The sequence below is a fragment of the Gossypium arboreum genome, chromosome 11 (assembly GCF_025698485.1).
Source record: "Gossypium arboreum isolate Shixiya-1 chromosome 11, ASM2569848v2, whole genome shotgun sequence".
Classification (NCBI taxonomy): Eukaryota; Viridiplantae; Streptophyta; class Magnoliopsida; order Malvales; family Malvaceae; genus Gossypium; species Gossypium arboreum.
The window spans coordinates 98,248,137-98,263,277 of record NC_069080.1 but is presented as its reverse complement, the minus strand read 5'-3'; the positions used below and the strand labels follow the sequence as shown (position 1 = coordinate 98,263,277).

The 15,141-nt window shown below is 37.8% G+C and overlaps 1 pseudogene; it reads right to left on the bottom strand.

Moving 5' to 3' along the window:
* The window catches only part of LOC128283911 (cellulose synthase-like protein E6), a 60,124-nt pseudogene extending 45,883 nt beyond the window's left edge, over positions 1-14,241 (bottom strand).
* Positions 14,242-15,141: the final 900 nt, after the last annotated feature.

The window sequence follows — 15,141 nt, the reverse complement described above, 5'->3', positions numbered from 1 at the left end:
AAAAAAATTGAGGGCTTTTTTTAATGCATTTTGAATGAATATGAGATTATGAGAAGCAGATATAAAGATAGTTCATTAAATAAAAATTCTAAGATAATGTACTACTCACATACTTTTGATAGGAGTAAATTCTCGATAGGAAAACTTGAAGGTGACCATCCATCCATCTCTTATGTTGGACAAGCGAATGTAATAATGTTATTGGTGCAACTCCTAAGAAGCCATCTCTTTTAGGGCTTAAATACATAGATTTCTAGCCTTTACATTGTATATTCAACCCTGTAATTATATCTTCCACTAGAAAGCCATATATTAAACCCATCTGCAGCGAAAAACTTATTATCATTACTATTAAAAAATGTTCAAATCCATGTCTACTTGCCTATGTTAATTAGGTGATAACCTATTAGATTCATGCATTATCATTAAAATGTGACATTCAACAAGTTAATACTTAAAAATAGAAAAAGAGATTATAATTAATGAAATTAGAACTCAAACCTACTTAAATGTCACCTCTTAACCTATTAGATTCATGCATATGAGTTTGAATGTACATGAAAGTACATGAATGATAATTGTTTGCAATAAAACGGTAAGAGTTTGAATGCTCATTTAATTTTATGAGCTTTTTATATGTATATATTTAGGCCTATATAACGTTATACTTACAAGAGCATTCATGGATCCAGCTTTGAAATGGTTGTGATGTTGGGGTCTTTTCTCTCTTACCAAGTACACCAGAGTTGGCAAAGGGTTTCCTTCAATATCCATAGCATTAGAGTCTCTTCCATCAATTAGGATCTAAGAAACATTAATTAAAGCACCATTAATTGATTAAGCTCAACTATTCGACTTTAATTAATTAAGAGTTTATGAAACGAGTAATTACTTGAAGAATGGTTTGATGATCATGTTTGCTTAAAACGAAGTCTCATTCACGAAATCCTTTGTGTTGTTTACGAATGTGATCTGGAATTCGGTTCAACTTTATAGTGGCTTTAATCCTCATTTTCATTTCCTCATATAGTTTATGCATAAATTTAACAATATTATATATATAAACACAAACATATATCAACACCTTTGACATGAAATGCTACAGCAAACTGTGACATCCCTAAATTGACCCTAGTCGGAAAGTGGTTTCGGGACCACTAAACCGAGTCATAATAATAATTAACCATCATAATTGATGATCATTATATGCATATATGCATGTGTGAAAATTTCATGGTTGGATTTTATTAATTGTAAGTGAATTTTTATCAAATAGGACTTATGTGAGAAAAATTTAGAAATGTGCTAGGCAAATGTAAGGTGGCCTATTAATACATGTGGGAAAGTGTTGTCCTTGCATGTCAAATTAGCCAAAATGAAGCATGATGGCCGGCCATGCTATGAGTGGAAACATGTTGCCAACATGTTTAATTAGTGGATTATGTAGAAAGAATAAAGAAATGAAAATAATAAAAGAAATAGAAAAGAAAAAAAAAAGTGTGTGTGGATGCCTTTCCCCCCCATTTGCCGTGAATTGAACAAGAAAAACAAAAAAAAAGTGCTCATCCTTCCTCAAATTTCTTTCAATTGCCGTGAGTGAGAGAGAGGGGGGGGTTTGGAGAAGCTTGGCCATACTTGCAACTAGAGTGAGGTATGTTTGATGTCATTCCTTAAGATTCATGCATGTTTTAGTTGTTAGTTTGAAACCTACCTAGCCCATGGCTTAGATTTCTTTGCTATTTGATGGAGATGAAGTTCGCCATGGAGGTTGTCTTTTTGGTTGGTTGTTTAAATGTTGTTGTGATGAAGCATGAAGAGAAGTGAGATGAATGTTTAATAAAAGGAGATTTTAGATCCTTGAGTTCTTGTTGTTATGTGTATGTGCATGAGTATTCGGCCATGCTATAGAATCTATGTGCAAATGATAAATGCTTGGTACATTCGGCTACATGGGATAATGAAAGTTGTATTAAGTTAAGGTGCATACTTTAATCTAAGTGTTGAGAAGTATTCGCTAAGATAGCTAAAAGGTGGGTGTTGCCGATTTTTAGATTTAGATTATGAGAGTGGTTATAATGGGCATTAAGATGGTAATCTTAAGAAATGTTAAGTAGATGATATAATTGAAGGGTGAAGTGGCTAATAGGGACTCTCAATGAAATTATGCCTAGGCGAATGTATCATGAAATGAATAAAAATGCTAAATTGTGGTTATATGTATATTAAGCAAAGGAAGCATGATATGAAGCTTGATAGGCTTGAAAGATGAATGACCGAATGAGCTATAGGTCATGTATGGGTTAATTTTATGCATATGTGTGTGTGGCATTAGTAGTTAATGGCATTCGGCATCGTTTAACTAAAATTAGAAATGAATCTTAAAAGTTAAATAGGTTGCCCTAGTGGCCGAATGTGTTAAAAGCTAATGTATGGACAAATGATACGAATGAATTGGTTTTTGAAATGTATATGGTTGCCGTATGTGTGTGTTTGATTGAGAAGTAAATTTGTTTGATTTAGCTCAAGAGCAAAGGGGAACTAGATTGGATAAAGGAAAGGAGAAAGCAAACGAGTAGCCGATTTGGAACCGTTCTACCCCAAACAAGGTAAGTCATTAAGCACATATGTTTGATATTGCTTAAATGATTGGAAAATCTATGCAATTGTGTTTAATGGAATGCTATATATGTATAAATGAAATTGTATGTGTATGGAGTGAGGATAATTGTTGAATGTAAAAGAAATAGTGGAATGTGTAGAAAGTTTGCTTTCGGCACTATGTGTGCGGGCAATACGTGTGTATGGTGACGAGATTGGCACTAAGTGTGCGTGCTGGAAATATATGGCACTAAGTGTGCGTGCTGGAAAAATATGACACTATGTGTGCAAGCTGAAAAAGTACAGCCTTTGGGTGTGCGAGCTCGAAGGGTATGGCACTGTGTGTGCGGGCTTAAATTTCGTGGCACTAAGTGTGCGAAATCGAGTAGTAAGCACTGTGTGTGCGTACTCTATATATATATGGAGGGTGTGTCTCCATTGAATTGAGTATGGACAGCGGATCGGGTAAGTACCTCGAGCCCATGACGAATAGAAAATACGTTCATGCTTGGGGTTGAATCTGGTAAGCCTTAAATCTATGTGATGATTGAAATTGCATGGTTGTGCTGGAAAATGAGTTAATGTGTAAAATGCTTGATTATCTTGTTGTGTAGAATATGAAATGGGGATGTATGACTTGGTGCGAGATTGGACCGAAAGGTCCGAGGTATTATGGTATAGATTCGATATGGATGAATACCTAGCCTCGTTTGTTGTACATGTTGTAGTAACTTTATCAGTGGATTGATGAATGCTTATGACTTACTGAGTTATAAACTCACTCGGTGTTTTCTTGTCACCCATTTTAGGTCTCTCGGACTCTTATTGTTTGCGTGATCGGACTGTCGTTGAAGTCATCACACCGGCTGAAATCTTGTGGTATTGTTTTCGTTGTTGAAGAACATTTGGCATGTATAGGCTATTATATTTTGTCGAATTGTGGGTTGTAAACTTTAAGCCATGTGAAAATGGCCTATGTAGTCGTCGAGTGGGATGCTAGAACCTATAGCCACGAGTCTTAGAAACTCTAATTTTGATAAGGTGGCCATAATTTGTGTCATGTATGATGGATGATTAAGGCCAAGGAAAGATTCATGAAATTGGCATAGTCTACTGCAGTAACTGTTGCGGACAGCAGCAGTGAGATGAGATTGAAAAATCACTAAAAATAGTAGAAGTAGAATTAAATAGTGAGTAAATTATGAAATTGAACCTTGATGAATCTATTTTATATGGACGAAACGAAAAGACCATATGAGCAGTATACTGAGAAATATTAAAGTTCTCGTGAGACAGGGCCAGAACGGTTTCTGGGTCCCCTGTCGCGACTTTGAAAATTTTCCATAAATTATCCAGAAAGAATTAGGAGTCATGCCTTATATGTACAGATTCCATTTTGAGTCTAGTTTCATTAGAAACAAACGACACCAGTATTAAAGCCCTGTACAGAGAGATATTCAAGTTGTAACCCGCGAGGGTCAGAGCAGTCCATCCCTGTAACATGGGTGACTTTAACTAATAAACTGTACCAATTGGCCTGACCAAAAATTCTAGAAATAAATCCATGGATGGGTATGTGAGTCTAAATTCAGGGAAAATTTACGAAACCAGTTTCCGAGTTTTGAAACTCGAGATATAATTTTTAAGGCGACGGTGACGCAGTTTTCCAGCCTGACTGGAAATGTCAAATTGGTTGGTACCTTAAGGGGATTTGGCCGTTAACCCCTCGTGTCCGACACCGGCGACGGTCACGAGTTAGGAGTGTTACAATTTTATTGGTATCAGAGCTATGGTTTAGTCGGTTCTAGGACTACCATAGCGCGTGTGAGTCTAGCTATACATGCCAAATTGTTAGTGCTTAATAATGTGATGACTTGACGGTTGAAATTTTTGTTTTGATTAGCAATGGAACCCGGTAGAGAGACCCTTGGCGGATGACCTTGAAAGTGTAGCGGCTGCTCTGCGCAAGGACACCGCCCGTTGAGCCTCGATCATCCGCGAATAATCAAAATGAAGGGCGAAACAAGCCTTCTTCACCATGATGAATGAGTGGGTCGCGTAATATGCTCGAACCAACCCGGCTGTCCAACCATTCCGAATTTAAATACTCCACCCCAAGAGCACGCAATGCCTCCGATTCTTGATCCTGTGAGGCTGAGTAAACCACTGTAGACTTGATTAGGAAGCGTGGGGCCGAGGAGTTTAAGGCCATAGTTCTTGATGATGCCGAAAAGGCCGAAGTTTTGGCTCGATAACACCATTAGAGTGTTAGATGAACTGTCATGCACACCGATGAATGTCTTAAGTGTGCTATATCCTTGTTCGAGACTCACTTACTATTGGTGGAGGACTTTAATTTCCATGGTCCCAAATGAACGAGTTACTTGGGATTTCTTTCAATCTGAATTTCGAAAGAAATACATTAGTCAACGGTTCATCGATCAGAAGCGTAAGGAATTCTTGGAACTCAAGCAAGGCCGGATGATCAGATCTGAATCTGAACATGAGTTCGTAAGACTTAGTCGGTATGCTCGGAGTGTGTGGCTGATGAGGTTGCGATGTGCAAAAGATTTGAAGAAGGATTGAATGAAAAGTTAAAGTTACTAGTGGGAATTTTGGAGATAAAGGAGTTCGTGACACTAGTCGAACGAGCCTGCAAGGCGGAAGAACTTGGGAAGGAGAAGAAGAAGGCTGAATTTGAAGCAAGAGATTACCGTAAAAGATTGACGAGTAAAGCTCCGTTCTTGGCTGTAAAGAGGTTCGGGGAGGACACCGAGAAGTCGAGGACGATGCGGGAATTTCCATTAGAGCCCCACCATTGACGGACTCCGAGCTACTTGATAGCTAGTGTGGGCAATAATCGTCAAGAGAGACCTGAATGTCCCCAATGTGGAAGACGACACCTAGGTGAATGTTGGGGTAAGTCTCATTAATAGGGCTCATTATGGATGCGGTTCAAGGACCACTTCATTAGAGATTGCACGGAGCTAGATGAGAGGAATAAGACGCAAGGTGCAAGACCTAGTGGAACGACGGTGGAGGTAGGCCCCGAGAATCTCTGGAGGTAGGGGTGGTAATCGAGAGGAGCCTCTAATACGGCTGTCCGATCCGAGACCGTGCTCTGCTAGAGCATATGCCATCCAGCACGAGAGGAGGCATCCTCCCCGACGTTATCACCGGTACTTTTACTCTCTTTGATACTATTGTGATTGCATTGATTGACCCCGCTCTACTCACTCATATGTATGTGAAACCTTAGCATCCAAGAAGACTCTACACGTTGAGTCTCTCGAGTTCGTAATTCGAGTGTCAAACCCTTTGGGTCAATACGTGCTTTCGTTGATAAAGTGTGCAAGAGATGCCCCTAATAATTCGAGAATCTGTTTCCTACCGATCCGATGCTTCTACCATTTCATGAATTCGATGTTATTCTTGGTATGGATTGGTGACCGTACATGATGCGGTGGTGGATCGCAAAGGAAAACCATTGATTTGAGGAGTGCAAATAATGAGGTAGTCCGAGTCGAGTCTCTCGATTTAAAAGGAGCGCCACGATAATATCTTCTATGACCGCTCGGAGGTATGTGAAAAAGGGTGTGAAACATACCTTGCGTATGTGTTTGGAAGTAAAGAGACGGAAAGGAAACTCGAATCGGTACCAGAGTTTGTGAGTATTCGGATGTTTTTCCTAAGGAGTTACGGATTGCCACCGGTTCGAGAAGTGGAATTCGCATCGGTTGTACCGGTACTACGCCGATTTCAATAGCCCCGTATCGTATGGCATTAACGGAATTAAAGGAATTGAAGGTTCAATTGCAAGAATTGACGGATAGAGGTTTCGCTCGACCGAGTTTTTCTCCGTGGGCGCACCAAGTATTGTTTGTGAAAAGAAGGACGGAAGCATGAGGTTGTGCATCGACTACCGTCAACTCAATAAAGTGACGATAAAGAATAAATATCCGTTGCCACGAATTGACGATTTGTTTGATCAATTAAAGGGAGCCTCGGTGTTTTCAAAGATAGATTTGAGGTCGGGATACTATCGGTTGAGGGTCGAGAATCGGACATACCAAAACCGCTTTTAGAACAAGGTACGGTCACTACTGAATTCTTGGTGATGCCGTTTGGGCTCACTAATGCCCTGCGGTGTTTATGGATTTAATGAATAGAATTTTCAGGCCATACTTGGATCGGTTCGTAGTTGTATTTATCGATGACATTTTGGTCTATTCGAGAGATGAAACCGAACATCTTGAACACCGAGGCTAGTGTTGCAAATCTTACGAGATAAGCGATTATACGCAAAGTTCAATAAATGTGAATTTTGGTTGAAAGAGGTTAGCTTTTTGGGGCACGTGGTGTCCGTGATCGGTGTCGGTGGACTGAACAAAATTTCGACCATAGTCAATTGGAAACCTCCAAGGAATGTTACCGAAGTTAGGAGCTTTTTGGGGCTTGCGGTTACTACCGACGGTTTGTGAAAGGATTCTCGATGATAGCCACACCCATGACAAAACCGCTTCGAAAGATGTCAAATTTGAATGGACGGAAAAGTGTCGAAAAGTTTCGACCAATTGAAAACCCATTTGACGAAAGCTCCGGTTCTAGTACACCCGAATCGGCAAAGAGTTTGTCATCTATAGTGATGCCTCCCTACTTGGGTTAGGTTGCGTATTGATGCAAGAAGGTCGAGTTGTGGCCTATGCGTCGAGACAATTAAAGCCACATGAGAAAAATTATCCAACCCATGATCTCGAATTGGTCGCCATCGTATTCGCCTTAAAGATATGGCGACATTACTTATTTGGTGAGAAGTGCCATGTGTATTCGGATCACAAAAGTCTCAAATATTTGATGACTCGAGAGACTTAAATCTGCGACAAAGACGATGGCTCGAGTTGTTAAAAGATTATGAACTCGTCATTGATTATCACCGGAAAGGCTAATGTGGTTGCGGATGCCTTAAGTCGGAAATCACCGCTTTTTTTACTGACGATGAATGTACACTTGTCTATCCTACCCGACAATGTGTTAGTAGCCGAATTAAAGGCCAAACCATTGTTGGCTCATCAAATTCGGGAAGCTCAGAAAGTTGATGAGGAGTTGCTTGCAAAACGGGCTGAGTGTGTTCTGAACAAGGAATCAGAGTTTCAAATTGATGATGACGATTGTTTGAGGTTCAGAAGTCGTCTATGTGTTCCAAAGAATTCGGAACTTATTTCGATAATTCTAAATGAAGCCCATTGTAGCCGAATGGCAATCCACCCGGGGAGTACGAAGATGTACAACGATTTGAAACGTCAATTTTGGTGGAATGGTATGAAACGAGACATCTCTGATTTTGTTTTGAAATGTTTAATATGTCAACAAGTGAAAGCGGAACATCAAGTGCCATCGGGATTACTTCAGCCGATCACGATACCCAAGTGGAAATGGGATTGAGTCACAATGGACTTTGTATCCGGACTGCCATTGTCAGCAAGTAAGAAGGATGCGATTTGGGTCGTTGTAGATAGATTGACTAAGTAGGCTCACTTTGTCCCCGTACGTACGGATTTTTCAATGGACAAACTAGCCAATTGTACGCTTCTCAGATTGTGAGACTACACGGGGTGCCTATTTCCATCGTGTCGGATAGAGATCCGAGATTTACCTCGCGATTTTGGAAGAAGTTGCAAGAGGCTTTGGGTACCAAGCTGCATTTTAGCACTGCTTTTCACCCCCAAACCGATGGTCAATCCGAACGGATAATTCAAATACTCGAGGATATGTTGAGATGTTGCATCCTTGAGTTTAGTGGTTCATGGGAACGGTATTTACCTTTGGTTGAATTCGCTTACAACAATAGCTTTCAATCAAGTATCAAGATGGCGCCTTACGAGGCTTTATACGGTCGTAAATGCCGTACCCCATTATTCTGGACTGAACTTAGTGAAGGAAAAATCTTTGGGGTTGATTTGGTTAAGGATGCCGAGCAAAAAGTTCGAGTGATTCGTGAAAGTTTGAAAGTTGCTCCGGATCGCCAAAAGTCGTATCGGATTTGAAAAGAAAAGATATTGAATATCAGGTTGGAGACAAGGTCTTTCTCAAAGTTTCACCTTGGAAGAAGGTGCTTAGATTTGGTCGTAAGGGCAAATTAAGTCCGAGGTTCATCGGGCCATATGAAGTATCCGAACGAGTTGGGCCAGTCGCATATCGATTAATTTTGCCCCCTGAGCTCGAAAAGATTCACAACGTTTTCATGTCTCGATGCTTGACGATATAGGTCTGATCCATCGCACGTAATTGCTCCATCTGAGATTGAGATTCAGCCTAATTTGAGCTATGAAGAGGAACCGGTTCGCATTATGAGGCGTGAAGTAAAAGAGTTGCGCAATAGGAAAATCCCGTTAGTGAAGGTGTTGTGGCATAAACACGGAATGGAAGAAGCCACTTGGGAACTTGAGGACTCTATGAAAGAGCGATACCGAGCCTATTTACAAGAAGATTTTTCGGGGACGAAAATTTCTTAAGTGGGGGAGAGTTGTGACATCCCTAAATTGACCCTAGTCGGAAAGTGGTTTCGGGACCACTAAACCGAGTCATAATAATAATTAACCATCATAATTGATGATCATTATATGCATATATGCATGTGTGAAAATTTCATGGTTGGATTTTATTAATTGTAAGTGAATTTTATCAAATAGGACTTATGTGAGAAAAATTTAGAAATGTGCTAGGCAAATGTAAGGTGGCCTATTAATACATGTGGGAAAGTGTTGTCCTTGCATGTCAAATTAGCCAAAATGAAGCATGATGGCGGCCATGCTATGAGTGGAAACATGTTGCCAACATGTTTAATTAGTGGATTATGTAGAAAGAATAAAGAAATGAAAATAATAAAAGAAATAGAAAAGAAAAAAAAAGTGTGTGTGGATGCCTTTCCCCCCCCCATTTGCCGTGAATTGAACAAGAAAAACAAAAAAAAGTGCTCATCCTTCCTCAAATTTCTTTCAATTGCCGTGAGTGAGAGAGAGGGGGGGTTTGGAGAAGCTTGGCCATACTTGCAACTAGAGTGAGGTATGTTTGATGTCATTCCTTAAGATTCATGCATGTTTTAGTTGTTAGTTTGAAACCTACCTAGCCCATGGCTTAGATTTCTTTGCTATTTGATGGAGATGAAGTTCGCCATGGAGGTTGTCTTTTTGGTTGGTTGTTTAAATGTTGTTGTGATGAAGCATGAAGAGAAGTGAGATGAATGTTTAATAAAAGGAGATTTTAGATCCTTGAGTTCTTGTTGTTATGTGTATGTGCATGAGTATTCGCCATGCTATAGAATCTATGTGCAAATGATAAATGCTTGGTACATTCGGCTACATGGGATAATGAAAGTTGTATTAAGTTAAGGTGCATACTTTAATCTAAGTGTTGAGAAGTATTCAGCTAAGATAGCTAAAAGGTGGGTGTTGCCGATTTTTAGATTTAGATTATGAGAGTGGTTATAATGGGCATTAAGATGGTAATCTTAAGAAATGTTAAGTAGATGATATAATTGAAGGGTGAAGTGGCTAATAGGGACTCTCAATGAAATTATGCCTAGGCGAATGTATCATGAAATGAATAAAATGCTAAATTGTGGTTATATGTATATTCGCCAAGGAAGCATGATATGAAGCTTGATAGGCTTGAAAGATGAATGACCGAATGAGCTATAGGTCATGTATGGGTTAATTTTATGCATATGTGTGTGTGGCATTAGTAGTTAATGGCATTCGCATCGTTTAACTAAAATTAGAAATGAATCTTAAAAGTTAAATAGGTTGCCCTAGTGGCGAATGTGTTAAAAGCTAATGTATGGACAAATGATACGAATGAATTGGTTTCGAAATGTATATGGTTGCCGTATGTGTGTGTTTGATTGAGAAGTAAATTTGTTTGATTTAGCTCAAGAGCAAAGGGAACTAGATTGGATAAAGGAAAGGAGAAAGCAAACGAGTAGCCGATTTGGAACCGTTCTACCCCAAACAAGTAAGTCATTAAGCACATATGTTTGATATTGCTTAAATGATTGGAAAATCTATGCAATTGTGTTTAATGGAATGCTATATATGTATAAATGAAATTGTATGTGTATGGAGTGAGGATAATTGTTGAATGTAAAAGAAATAGTGGAATGTGTAGAAAGTTTGCTTTCGGCACTATGTGTTGGGCAATACGTGTGTATGGTGACGAGATTGGCACTAAGTGTGCGTGCTGGAAATATATGGCACTAAGTGTGCGTGCTGGAAAAATATGACACTATGTGTGCAAGCTGAAAAAGTACAAGACCTTGGGTGTGCGAGCTCGAAGGGTATGGCACTGTGTGTGCGGGCTTAAATTTCGTGGCACTAAGTGTGCGAAATCGAGTAGTAAGCACTGTGTGTGTGCGTACTCTATATATATATGGAGGTGTGTCTCCATTGAATTGAGTATGGACAGCGGATCGGGTAAGTACCTCGAGCCCATGACGAATAGAAAATACGTTCATGCTTGGGGTTGAATCTGGTAAGCCTTAAATCTATGTGATGATTGAAATTGCATGGTTGTGCTGGAAAATGAGTTAATGTGTAAAATGCTTCGATTATCTTGTTGTGTAGAATATGAAATGGGGATGTATGACTTGGTACGAGATTGGACCGAAAGGTCCGAGGTATTATGGTATAGATTCGATATGGATGAATACCTAGCCTCGTTTGTTGTACATGTTGTAGTAACTTTATCGGTGGATTGATGAATGCTTATGACTTCTGAGTTATAAACTCACTCGGTGTTTTCTTGTCACCCATTTTAGGTCTCTCGGACTCTTATTGTTTGCGTGATCGGGACTGTCGTTGAAGTCATCACACCGCTGAAATCTTGTGGTATTGTTTTCGTTGTTGAAGAACATTTGGCATGTATAGGCTATTATATTTTGTCGAATTGTGGGTTGTAAACTTTAAGCCATGTGAAAATGGCCTATGTAGTCGTCGAGTGGGATGCTAGAACCTATAGCCACGAGTCTTAGAAACTCTAATTTTGATAAGGTGGCCATAATTTGTGTCATGTATGATGGATGATTAAGGCCAAGGAAAGATTCATAAAATTGGCATAGTCTACTGCAGTAACTGTTGCGGACAGCAGCAGTGAGATGAGATTGAAAAATCACTAAAAATAGTAAAAGTAGAATTAAATAGTGAGTAAATTATGAAATTGAACCTTGATGAATCTATTTTTATATGGACGAAACGAAACGACCATATGAGCAGTATACTGAGAAATATTAAAGTTCTCGTGAGACAGGGCCAGAACGGTTTCTGGGTCCCCTGTTGCGACTTTGAAAATTTTCCATAAATTATCCAGAAAGAATTAGGAGTCATGCCTTATATGTACAGATTCCATTTTGAGTCTAGTTTCATTAGAAACAAACGACACCAGTATTAAAGCCCTGTACAGAGAGATATTCAAGTTGTAACCCGCGAGGGTCAGAGCAGTCGATCCCTGTAACATGGGTGACTTTAACTAATAAACTGTACCAATTGGCCCGACCAAAAATTCTAGAAATAAATCCATGGATGGGTATGTGAGTCTAAATTCAGGGAAAATTTACGAAACCAGTTTCCGAGTTTTGAAACTCGAGATATGATTTTTAAGGCGACGGTGACGCAGTTTTCTAGCCTGACTGGAAATGTCAAATTGGTTGGTACCTTAAGGGGATTTGGCCGTTAACCCCTCGTGTCCGACACCGGCGACGGTCACGAGTTAGGAGTGTTACACAAACAATGTTTGTGTTTATGCTAAAACCCTAGAAACCTAAGAGATTTTGGTTCCTAAACCTTTAAACTTAATATTCTAAATATGAGAGTTATCAATATTTATTTATAATAGTTACATTTAATGTTTTATGTTTAAATAAAATTATTTGTGTTTATTTACAAGTCCTCTATTTTTTTCTTTAATTTAATGATGATGTGTCATATTATTATTCATTGATGGTGCATAAGACTTATGCACTCATGATACATCAAACATTCCTAATTTAGGATCTTATATAGTAAGATTTATATGTATTTATCTTGTTCTACACTTAGGTAGGCTTTGTCTTACTATATAAGATTGATGGTTTTTTACTGAGAATTTCATTTAGGCCTAATATATCTTTTGATGCTCGAACTTGACATATTCTTTTAATGTGGTAATTGTATTATTTTTGTCTAATCTAGTACTTGTATTTGACAAAATTTATATATTTTGATATTGAAAGGTAATGATATTAACTTAGTATTCAACTAACTTTTAGGTTGAATTTAATAAAAGTTAATTGATAATATGATTAGATTTAAATTTTTCATGATTTTGTTAATAGAAGAAATTAATTTTAGTTATGAATTTGTTTAATTTTACCTTTAATTTGTTAAATACAACATAATAAATATAATTTAATTTAAATTTTACTTTTTATTATTTTTATATGAACTCAACTTAAAAAGTGTTGTTAATGATATTTTCATTATTATTAATTTTATATGAATTATTAAATAAAACAACTAAAAATTTGAAAAATAAATACATTGCCTTTTCGCCTAAGACCATTCATGTTTAACGATAAAAAATGTAATGACACATATGTTTATATATAAAATAAGTTGGTGGAAAGCGAACAAATATTAAAACTACCTTAACCGAAAGCCAATCTTTGACATTGACAGCATCACTGAGTGGTTCAGAAGCTGTCCTAAAGTAGGCCTCAGGAGATGTTGGTTCAACTCTGAACTTCTTGCAAAAAGGAAGCCATGTCTTGGAGAAATTTGCTGCCTCTAACATGGCATAAAACGTCAAATCCGATCCTCCATCATCTGACAAATAGATGCTTAACTTCTCAGGTGGATAATCCTATGCCATCACTGATAAAATCGTATACACCACCATGCCCGGTAGCTCTATAAACGGATCCGCTGTGCACACAAATATGTCGATGCCCGGTAATTCCTTTTTGAACCTTTTCAAGATTAAATTGTGAATCATGAAAAACGAAACGAATTAGCATGAATAGTTTCTGTAAACAACATAATTAAGATTTGTATATATACCTTTGAGAGAGCCTTTGTAAGTGCGGCAAGCGGTAGACAGAGTTCCATCTACTAACGGTGGTGAGAAATTAATAAAAATAGAACCATAGCTCAGAAAGAAACAGTCCAATCCAAGTCCATCTCTCAGCTTTTCCTCCGACTGGGAAAAACATTACTCTATACATAACAATGAAGCAGATGCCGAGAAAGATTGAGGCTGCAATACACCTGAAAAGGAGTCGTCCTTTAACTTGCTTTGTTTCGAAGAGTGGAACATAATTACGTTTTGCCATTTCTGTAATTTCTCTATCTCAACTAGTTCTGCAGATGGTGCTAAGATGGAAGCTGACCATTGACTTTATAATGTCGGATTATAGCACACTTTAATGCTATGCTTTGCTTTTACTTTTCATGGCTCAACCTTTTTTTTTAATTTAAAAAAACTAAAACGAATATTGAACTTGACGTGGCTCCATTTAGAAAGACTACACTTCCATCATATATTTTTTTGGCTCCTTAATTAATGCGAAATACCATAATTTCTTTGATATTTATATAGGCTGTGTCATTCATTATGGTTCCATTAAAAGTTTAATTTTTTAATTTCATGATTAACATGACATGTTGGTAGTGCTAATCATTTTTACTCCACCAACTTTTACTATTCATTACAGGTCATTTATGTACATAATCAAGAAAATAGATTATTTTTGTAATTTATTAAATTTTTAAGGTCATTTTAATAAAAAATCGAATAAATATAATATAAGTGATATTTTCTTGACATTATCCTTTTGTTCTTGTCTGTTTTTGGTGTCTTGGATATTCTTGATCCCCAAGTTTAACGTACTATATAGACCAGAAAAGGTTAATTTTCATAAAGAAGGGTTTTGAAGTTTGATTACCAGTACAAACTAAAGCTTGGCGACACCCACCGATGGCTTTCGTCCTCTTGCACTATTTTTATTTGAATTTTATTTTCTATTATTATTTATACAATGAATTTTATTTCTTGTCGTTCACTGCGTAACACCCCAAACCCGGCCTAAAAGTTTAGATCGAATTTGGAATGTTACATTGATCACCGAAGTGACCGTGAGTAAATATTTATATAAACATCCTTTACTCAATTTTCGAAAAACATAAATATCACATGTTCAAAGTCCAAATAATAGAATGATTAAAACATAAAACAGCATTCTACCACAGTGTTAATAAAATCCTTACTTTCAAAATTGAAAAACAAATAGAAATTAGAAACCATAACTAATAATTTATTAGTCTCAAACTGCCTGAGTCCTTCGCATGCCGAGTCAAGCATCAAAATTTCAAAATGTACCTGAAAGGAGAAACAGAAGAGGGGGTAAGCTATACAAGCTTAGTGTGGGATCAAACGAACTAACTGTCGAAACAGAAACAAATACAGTAAACCTAAAAATAGTTTAGCAGTGGAACATACTTACAGAGCGACTTAACA